This window comes from Heterodontus francisci, chromosome 22 (genome assembly GCF_036365525.1).
Source record: "Heterodontus francisci isolate sHetFra1 chromosome 22, sHetFra1.hap1, whole genome shotgun sequence".
In the NCBI taxonomy this organism is placed as follows: domain Eukaryota; kingdom Metazoa; phylum Chordata; class Chondrichthyes; order Heterodontiformes; family Heterodontidae; genus Heterodontus; species Heterodontus francisci.
Genome location: NC_090392.1, coordinates 71,932,313 through 71,942,119, shown reverse-complemented (window position 1 = coordinate 71,942,119; position 9,807 = coordinate 71,932,313).

Genomic DNA, 9,807 nt, shown 5'->3' with positions numbered 1-9,807 from the left:
AAATACTTGAAAAGGAAACATTTGCAGAGCCATGGGGAAAGAGTCGGGGGGAGTGGGACTAATTGGTTTGCTCGTTCAAGGAGATGGCACAGGCACAAAGGACCAAAATAGCTTCCTGCAGTGTATGATTCTATAACTCTTACTGTCTAAAGATTTGTACCAATAGAAGGAGTCAGACCTGGAAAAGGCTTCAATTCTCTCAGCAATGATAAGGTTTGGTCCTTAGATGGAGAAAACACACTCCTGAAATTTTCTGCCACTGTGGGCGGCACAGTGGCGCAGTGGTTAGCACTGCAGCCTCACAGCTCCAGCGACCCAGGTTCAGTTCTTGGTACCGCCTGTGTGGAGTTTGCAAGTTCTCCCTGTGTCTGTGTGGGCTTTCTCCGGGTGCTCCGGTTTCCTCCCACAGCCAAAGACTTGCAGGTTGATAGGTAAATTGGCCATTATAAATTGCCCCTAGTATAGGTAGGTGGTAGGGGAATATAGGGAAGGTGGGAATGTGGTAGGAGTATGGGATTAGTGTAGGATTAGTATAAATGGGTGGTTGATGGTCGGCACAGACTCGGTGGGCCGAAGGGCCTGTTTCAGTGCTGTATCTCTACCTTAATATACAGCAACCTCAGGCAACTGAAGCAAAGGCTATGAATTTAGTGGAAAATGGTAGAATGTCTATGTATCCCCGTGTTTAATGCATTTGGCATCATTGCACTATGTTAAGACAGTGAGAAATCTGCAAGCTACTCAGGGAACCTACTTGAAATATACTTTCATTCACTCATAGGATGTCCTGTAGGAATATTTTTAACAACTTGGACGCATAAACAAACTTAAAATTCAGAAACTTGGAAACCCCCTCCCCCGCAAAGGGTGTTTACACGATATGAACTGATATAATATAGACAATTGGTTGTATGTTTTGTTTATAGAATCATAGGGCTGGATTTTGTTCTGCCCCAGGCATTGGGCTCCATGGTGGGAAGGGTCGAAGATGGTTCTGGATGAGGCCCGTCACGGATCTCGATGCCGTGAGGGCCCAGCCCGATCCTCCCGGCAGTGACGAAGCTCCATGGCGACCTCCCCTCCCCACCCCCGCTCAATTAAAATATTCAAATCAATAAAATGAATACATTTAAATAGACTTACCTGCAATCTTGAAGGCCCGCTGCCACCTTCGGCGCGGCAGACGGCGCTCCCCCGGTGTCGAATCCCCGTCCGGGGAAACACAGCGCCACACTGGTAGGGAGGGGGGGAGGAGGTAAGATTTTCAGTGCGGGGGCGGGGTGGGGGAACGGGGTCAAATAAATGTAATGGGTGCAGGGGATGGTGGGAAGGGTTGACCCTTAAACTTTGTGCAGTTTGGGGGTGGAAGGTCAGGTGTAAAAGTTAAGTGATTTTGCGGGGGGCGAAAGGGCAAATAGTTACTGTAATTGTTTTTGGGGGGATGGGAAAGGGGCGTTAAAAATGTATTTATTTATTGATTTATTTATCCAATTCTTTAAAAATGTAAATATGCTGGCAGTGCTGGCTGTAAAATTGGTGCCAGTGCCTGTACACAGGCAGCTGACGTCATTGCTGGCGACGGACAGCCAGCCCTTTCCATGTGATCGGTGGCGACCTCTTAAAATCCAGCCCATAGAATGGTAACAGCACAGAAGGAGGCCATTTGGCCCATTATGTTTGTGCCGGCTCCCTGGAAGAGCAACTCACCCGCTCCCATTTGCTCCCCTTTTCCCCGAAGCCCAGCAAAACTGTTCGCTCCAGATAATTATCCAGTTCTCTTTTCAAGACCTTAATTGAATCTGCCGCCAGCACACTCTCAGGCAGCGCATTCCAGATCCTAACCACTGGCTGCTTCGCTCATGTCGCCGTTTCCTCTTGTGCCAATCACCTTAAATCGGTGTCCTCTGGTTCTCAACCCTTCCACCATCGAGAACAGTTTCTCTCTATCTACTCTGTCCAGACCACTCATGATTTTCATTTAAGTACAAAGGATATTGTATTGTGAAGTTTAAATGACTCCACATTGGTAACATGCATCCTAGTTTAATATTCACTTGGCTAATGATCCCTTTTCACTGGCAGCCTCCAAACAATTAGGCCAGCAGCATCCAAAATGTGGGCAAAGAAGAATTCAAATCAGTTGAAGAGAAGAAGGATTTAATTTCAGTGGTGAGGCACCAGTTAACCAATTCATACTAAATACTCCTGTTTCAAACAGGTTAGTGGTTGCTTGTAGAAAATCCGCAAAGAAATTTCACACAAGTTTGCCAATTAAATCCAACCATGTGCCTTTGATGGATTTGCAAACAGAAATGCTACCGTGTAATATTTGCTGGTTTATAGACATTGAATTCTCCTTCTGCTACTACTTGATCCATTTTCTCTCAGTGAAGGATTTTTACTATGCTTCAAATGATAGTTGTTGCAGTTTCCACTGGAGACGTCCATTCCTAATAACATCATATTTACAGTGCTGATACAGGCCATTCGGCCCAACAGGTCCATGACGTGTTTATGCTCCACACGAGCTTCGTGAAACCCCTTCTTCATCAAAACCAATTAACTTCTCCTTGATTGGTGAAATAGCTACTTCCTCATTGGTTTAACTCTATCAATGAATGGGCCAATCCTCCAGTTAAAGATTCTGCAACCAACAGGAGCAGAACCTTTATTGGACAAGAAGGGAAATAGAGGGGCGGCACAATGGTGCAGTGGTTAGCACTGCAGCCTCACAGCTCCAGCGACCCGGGTTCAATTCTGGGCACTGCCTGTGTGGAGTTTGCAAGTTCTCCCTGTGTCTGCGTGGGTTTCCTCCGGGTGCTCCGGTTTCCTCCCACATGCCAAAGACTTGCAGGTTGATAGGTTAATTGGCCATTATAAATTGCCCCTAGTATAGGTAGGTGGTAGGGGAAATATAGGGACAGGTGGGAATGTGGTAGGAATATGGGATTAGTGTAGGATTAGTATAAATGGGCGGTTGATGGTCGGCACAGACTCGGTGGGCCGAAGGGCCTGTTTCAGTGCTGTATCTCTAAAACTAAAACTAAAGTAACTGACCCAGAGTATTATGGGCTGGATACTGGGAGCTCATGGTCCATGGAGTGTTGGAAGGGACTGAAGTGATTGCTAGTTAAAAGAAAAAAAAAGTCCATTTATATAGCGCCCTTCACGACCACTAGACACTCCAAAGTGCTTTACAGCCAATGTATTACTTTCAAAGTGTAGCTACGTTTGCAATGCAGGAAATGTGGCAGCCAATTTGTGCACAGCAAGCTCCCACAAACAGCAATGTGATAATGACCAGATAGTCTGTTTTTTGTGATGTTGACTAAGGGATAAACATTGGCCCAGGACACTGGGGAGAGCTCCCCTGCTCTTCTTCGAAATAATGCCATGGGATCTTTTACGTCCACCTGAGAGGACAGATGGGGCTCAGTTTAATGTCTTATCCGAAAGATGACATCTCCATCAGTGCAGTATTAGCCGAGAATTTTGTGCGCAAGTCCTGGGGCTAAACTTTCACCACGGAGGTGGGAAACAAGACCCGGGTTTCTTTTCGGTTCAGAAACCCATCTCTGGTGGGGGAAGCTGATTAAAGTTAAGATTTTTGCTTGGGGAAGCCCTTAATTAGTATGGAGACGGGTTTCTTGCCCACTTAGGGCCAGGTTGGGTCAGATGAAGTATGGGACTCATTTAAACTCCCATGGCAGCCATCACTGAGGCTGCTGGTTGTCCTGAGGGAGAGATCTGCAGCTTCTGCCAAAATGAGATGTCACAAGAGTGCAGGAGGCCACCTTGTCATGGAGCAGGGGCACCTCTTTGTTCAGCGTTATCTCCCTCGACCTCCTCTCTCACTTCCTGCTCCAGCTCCTCCCCTCATGAGCTGTCTTCTTCCAGGGCCTCACTGTCCTCAAGGCCCACACCTCTCTGGAGGGCCATGTAATGGAGAGCACAGTAGGCCACCACAATGAGTGAGACCCTTATTGGAGGGCACCACCTGACCTATCCAGGCACCGGAATCACATCTTCAGAAGCCCGATAGCCTGCTCAATGATAGTCTTCGTGAACAGGTGACATTGGTTGTATTGCTTCTGTGCCTCTGTCTGGACTCTCATAGTGGGGTCAGTAACCATCTCTTGAAGGGATATCCCTTGTCCCCTAGGCTCCATCCATGCACACTGGGGGTTGGAGTGAAGATCTGAGGTAGCCTGGACTGGTGGAAATGAGGAGGAATTTCTTCTCTCAGAGGGTCATTAATCTTTGGAATTCTCTACCCCAGAGAATAGTAGAGGCTGGGTCATTGAATATATTCGAGGCTGGGTTCGACAGATTTTTGATCTACAAGGGAGTCAAGGGGTATGGGGACAGGCGGGCAGAAAAGTGGGATGAATGCTTGAACAGGCTGCAGGGACCGAATGGACTACTCCTGCTATTTCTTATGTCCTTATTTCTGGCGCCCGGAATGGTGTCTTGAAATTGACATGCTGCCTGGTGCCGGTAGTTACAGGGACACCCAGTCCCTTCCACTAACACCCCACCTCCATTCCTGACTTTGGGGGGGGGGGGTCCTGAAAATTCAGCCCCTGAGGAGTGGGACTTGGACCCACAACCTTGTGATTGAGAGGTGAGAGTGCTACCAACTGAGCCACAGCTGAGGTTCCTTATGCAGAACAGGCAACAGGGAGAAAGTATCAGAGTGACCATGATGATTAGCAAGAGTCGCACAGACTGCCAACCTGTTTAAACAGGTGACATACATCAAAGTGGGTCACATTTTTAAGTTTTAGAAAGAAAGAATTTGTATTGATTATAACGTCTTCATGGCACCAGAATGTCCCAATGTGCTACACCTCCATTGAAGTATTTGCCCACGTGTTTTTTTTTATTCATTCATGGGATTTGGGCGTCGCTGGCCAGGCCAGCATTTATTGCCCATCCCTAATTGCCCTTGAGAAGGTGGTGGTGAGCTGCCTTCTTCAACCGCTGCAGTCCGTGTGGGGTAGGTATACCTACAGTGCTGTTAGGAAGGGAGTTCCAGGATTTTGACCCAGCGACAGTGAAGGAACGGCGATATAGTTCCAAGTCAGGATGGTGTGTGACTTGGAGGGGAACTTGCAGGTGGTGGTGTTCCCATGTATTTGCTGCCCTTGTCCTTCTAGTTGGTAGAGGTCGTGGGTTTGGAAGGTGCTGTCTGAGGAGCCTTGGTGCTTTGCTGCAGTGCATCTTGTAGATGGTACACAATGCTGCCACTGTGCGTCGGTGGTGGAGGGAGTGAATGTTTGTAAATGGGGTGCCAATCAAACGGGCTGCTTGATGGTGCCGAGCTTCTTGAGTGTTGTTGGAGCTGCACCCATCCAGGCAAGTGGGGCGTATTCCATCACACTCCTGACTTGTGCCTTGTAGATGGTGGACAGGCTTTGGGGAGTCAGGAGGTGAGTTACTCGCCTCAGGATTCCTAGCCTCTGACCTGCTCTTGTAGCCACGGTATTTATATGGCTACTCCAGTTCAGTTTCTGGTCAATGGTAGCCCCTAGAATGTTGATAGTGGGGGATTCAGCGATGGTAATGCAGTTGAATGTCAAGGGGAGATGGTTAGATTCTTTCTTGTTGGAGATGGTCATTGCCTGGCACTTGTGTGGCGCGAATGTTACTTTCCACTGATCAGCCCAAGCCTGGATATTGTCCAGGTCTTGCTGCATTTCTACGCGGACTGCTTCAGTATCTGAGGAGTCACGAATGGTGCTGAACATTGTGCAATCATCAGCGAACATCCCCGCTTCTGACCTTATGATTGAAGGAAGGTCATTGATGAAGCAGCTGAAGATGGTTGGGCCGTGGACACTACCCTGAGGAACTCCTGCAGTGATGTCCTGGAGCTCAGCTGATTGACCTCCAACAACCACAACCATCTTCCTTTGTGCTAGGTATGACTCCAGCCAGCGGAGGGCTTTCCCCCTGATTCCCATTGACCTCAGTTTTGTGAGGGCTCCTTGATGCCATACTCGGTCAAATGCTGCCTTGATGTCAAGGGCAGTCACTCTCACCTCACCTCTTGAGTTCAGCTCTTTTGTCCATGTTTGAACCAAAGCTGTAATGAGGTCAGGAGCTGAGTGGCCCTGGCGGAACCCAAACTGAGCATCACTGAGCAGGTTGTTGCTAAGCAAGTGCCGCTTGATGGCACTGTTGATGACACCTTCCATCACTTTACTGATGATTGAGAGTAGACTGATGGGCGGTAATTGGCCGTGTTGGATTTGTCCTGCTTTTTGTGTACAGGACATACCTGGGCAATTTTCCACATTGCAGGGTAGATGCCAGTGTTGTAGCTGTACTGGAACAGCTTGGCTAGGGGCGCGGCAAGTTCTGGAGCACAGGTCTTCAGTACTATTGCCGGAATATTGTCAGGACCCATAGCTTTTGCAGTATCCAGTGCCTTCAGTCGTTTCTTGATATCACGCGGAGTGAATTGAATTGGCTGAAGTCTGGCATCTGTGATGCTGGGGACTTCAGGAGGAGGCCGAGATGGATCATCAACTCGGCACTTCTGGCTGAAGATTGTTGCAAATGCTTCAGCCTTATCTTTCGCACTGATGTGCTGGGCTCCCCCATCATTGAGGATGGGGATATTTGTGGAGCCACCTCCTCCAGTTAGTTATTTAATTGTCCACCACCATTTTCGGCTGGATGTGGCAGGACTGCAGAGCTTAGATCTGATCCGTTGGTTATGGGATCGCTTAGCTCTGTCTATCGCATGCTGCTTACGCAGTTTGGCATGCAAGTAGTCCTGGGTTGTAGCTTCACCAGGTTGACACCTCATTTTGAGGTATGCCTGGTGCTGCTCCTGGCATGCCCTCCTGCACTCTTCATTGAACCAGGGTTGGTCTCCTGGCTTGATAATAATGGTAGAGTGGGGGATATGCCAGGCCATGAGGTTACAGATTGTGGTTGAGTACAATTCTGTTGCTGCTGATGGCCCACAGCGCCTCATGGATGCCCAGTTTTGCATTGCTAGATCTGTACAAAATCTATCCCATTCAGCACGGTGATAGTGCCACACAACACGATGGACGGTATCCTCAATGTGAAGGCGGGGCTTCGTCTCCACAAGGACTGTGCGGTGGTCACTCCTACCAATACTGTCATGGACTGATGCATCTGCGGCAGACAGATTGGTGAGGACGAGGTCGAGTATGTTTTTCCCTCGTGTTGGTTCCCTCACCACCTGCCGCAGACCCAGTCTAGCAGCTATGTCCTTTAGGACTCGGCCAGCCCGGTCAGTAGTGGTGCTACCGAGCCACTCTTGGTGATGGACATTGAAGTCCCCCACCCAGAGTACATTTTGTGCCCTTGCCACCCTCAGAGCTTCCTCCAAGTGATGTTCAACATGGAGGATTACTGAGTCATCAGCTGAGGGAGGGCGTTGGGTGGTAATCAGCAGGAGGTTACCTTGCCCATATTTGATCTGATGCCATGAGACTTCATGGGGTCCGGAGTCGATGTTGAGGACTCCCAGGGCAACTCCCTCCCTACTGTATTCCACTGTGCCACCACCTCTGCTGGGTCTGTCCTGCCGGTGGGACAGGACATACCCGGGGATGGTGATGGCAGTGTCTGGGAAATTGTCTGTAAGGTATGATTCCGTGAGAATGACTATGTCAGGCTGTTGCTTGACTAGTCTGTGGGACAGCTCTCCCAACTTTGGCACAAGCCCCCAGATCCAGATGTTAGTAAGGAGGACTTTGCAGGGTCGACAGGGCTGGGTTTGCCATTGTCGTTTCCGGTGCCTAGGTCGATGCCGGGTGGTCTGTCCAGTTTCATTCCTTTTTATCGACTTTGTAGCGGTTAGGTACAACTGAGTGGCTTGCTGGGCCATTTCAGAGGGCATGTAAGAGTTAACCACATTGCTGTGGATCTGGAGTCACATGTAGGCCAGACCAGGTAAGGACAGCAGATTTCCTTCCCTAAAGGACATTAGTGAACCAGATGGGTTTTTACAACAATCGACAATGGTTTCATGGCCATCATTAGACTAGTTTTGATTCCAGATTTATTAATTAAATTCAAATTCCACCCTCTGCTGTGGTGAGATTCGAACCCATGTCCCCAGAGGAATACCCTGGGTCTCTGGGTTACTAGTCCAGTGATAATATCACTACGCCAGCGTCTACCCAGTGTAGTCTTTGTTCCAAAATAGGGAATTATAGAAATCAATTTGTACATAGCAAGATCCCATAACAGCGATGAAATTATCTGTTTCAGTGATGGTTGTTGAAAGATAAATATTGGCCAAGACACCGGGCAAACTCCGTCCTTCAAATAGTGCCATCTTTTACATCTGAGAGGGAAGACAGGGTCTCAATTTATTGTCTCATTCGTAAGACAGTACCGCGCTGAAATGTTAGCCTATATTTTGTGCTCAAGTCTCTGGAGTGGGACTTGAACTAAACTTAGTTGAAAAGTATAATGAAGGCTTAATTTACAATCTGATCCGTCTAGCACAGGGGTCTGCAACCTACGACTCCAAAGCCTCGTGCATCTCATCTGCGACTCCGAATCTTTTCCAGTTGGATCACATTATCATGAAAATAGCCTAATAAAAAATTAAGTCAAGAAAAATAAGAGCCATGTTTTTATTGTGGGGATAAAAGGCTAATCTTTATGCTGCACTTTGCAGTTTAAAATGATGATTTTAATGGAAAACATCATTGTGCTCTAACTAAACCTGTTTGAGTGGGTATAGCTACACCCTGGTTATAGATAATGCCTTTGATCGAGGAATAGTTATGGGTCTGACCATTATTGTTTATAATATAGCTGAGATGATAATGGAATTTGAATGTGCTTTTAGAAGCTTTTTTTTAATCACAAGCATCAATCCCCAAAAATACTGTCTTAATTCTACACATCTTAAGTTAAAGTTTGTTTTAAAGATGACTTTACTGACAAAATTATCGGAAAAATAATTCAGTTTATTCCAAGATCTGTTATTAAAAACACAAAGACAAAAAGCATTCTTTCAGTTTTATATGTAAATTTCTTATTACATTTATATTCAAAACGGAAATGTGCTGTTTTTCCATTAAAATGATATGGTTCATTTTTACATTTTCTTTTCGAACATTCTTATACATAATTCATGCAAATTAATGCATAAAACCTGAACGTGCATATACTGGGAGATATGCAGATCGTTTTTTATTGCAAAAACGTCAAAAAGTGATAATTCAGAGTTAGTTCTATTTTAATTTTGAATTTTTTGATTAATACATAAATTTAACACATGCATTTTATTTATTACATATACAAATTATGCATGCTACCAGAGACACTTGGCAACTTGACAAGTACTTGGTTTAGAAATATTCATCTTGCAGTTCCCAATTGTTTTTATTTTAGGCATTTTTTTTTTAAAGAAGGCTCTTCGGATATAAAAGGTTGCCAACCCCAGGTCTAGCATTAGAATTGTCAATCTCAATGGAATACTGGAGGGAAATTTATGATCATAAAGAGATTGAAGAGCCATTTAAACATATGGAGCTGTGTTTTTTTTCTCTCGAAACTAGAAGATCTCCTGCGACATTGACCATGGTCAGTTAGGACAGGGTGAATTTCCCTCAGCAGGCATCAGTGCTGTTGGTGGCGTGGCTGTGGGAATTTGCGGCTTCTGGGACTGAAGATGTTTCTTCCAGTGGAAGAGGTGGGTCGTTGCAGGTGTGGTTGCATAACAGGTAGTTTGTAATGGAGAAATTCTATCAAGGTGCTACCTAGAGCGGTGTTTCTCCAACCGGGGTCCACGGAGCCCTGGGG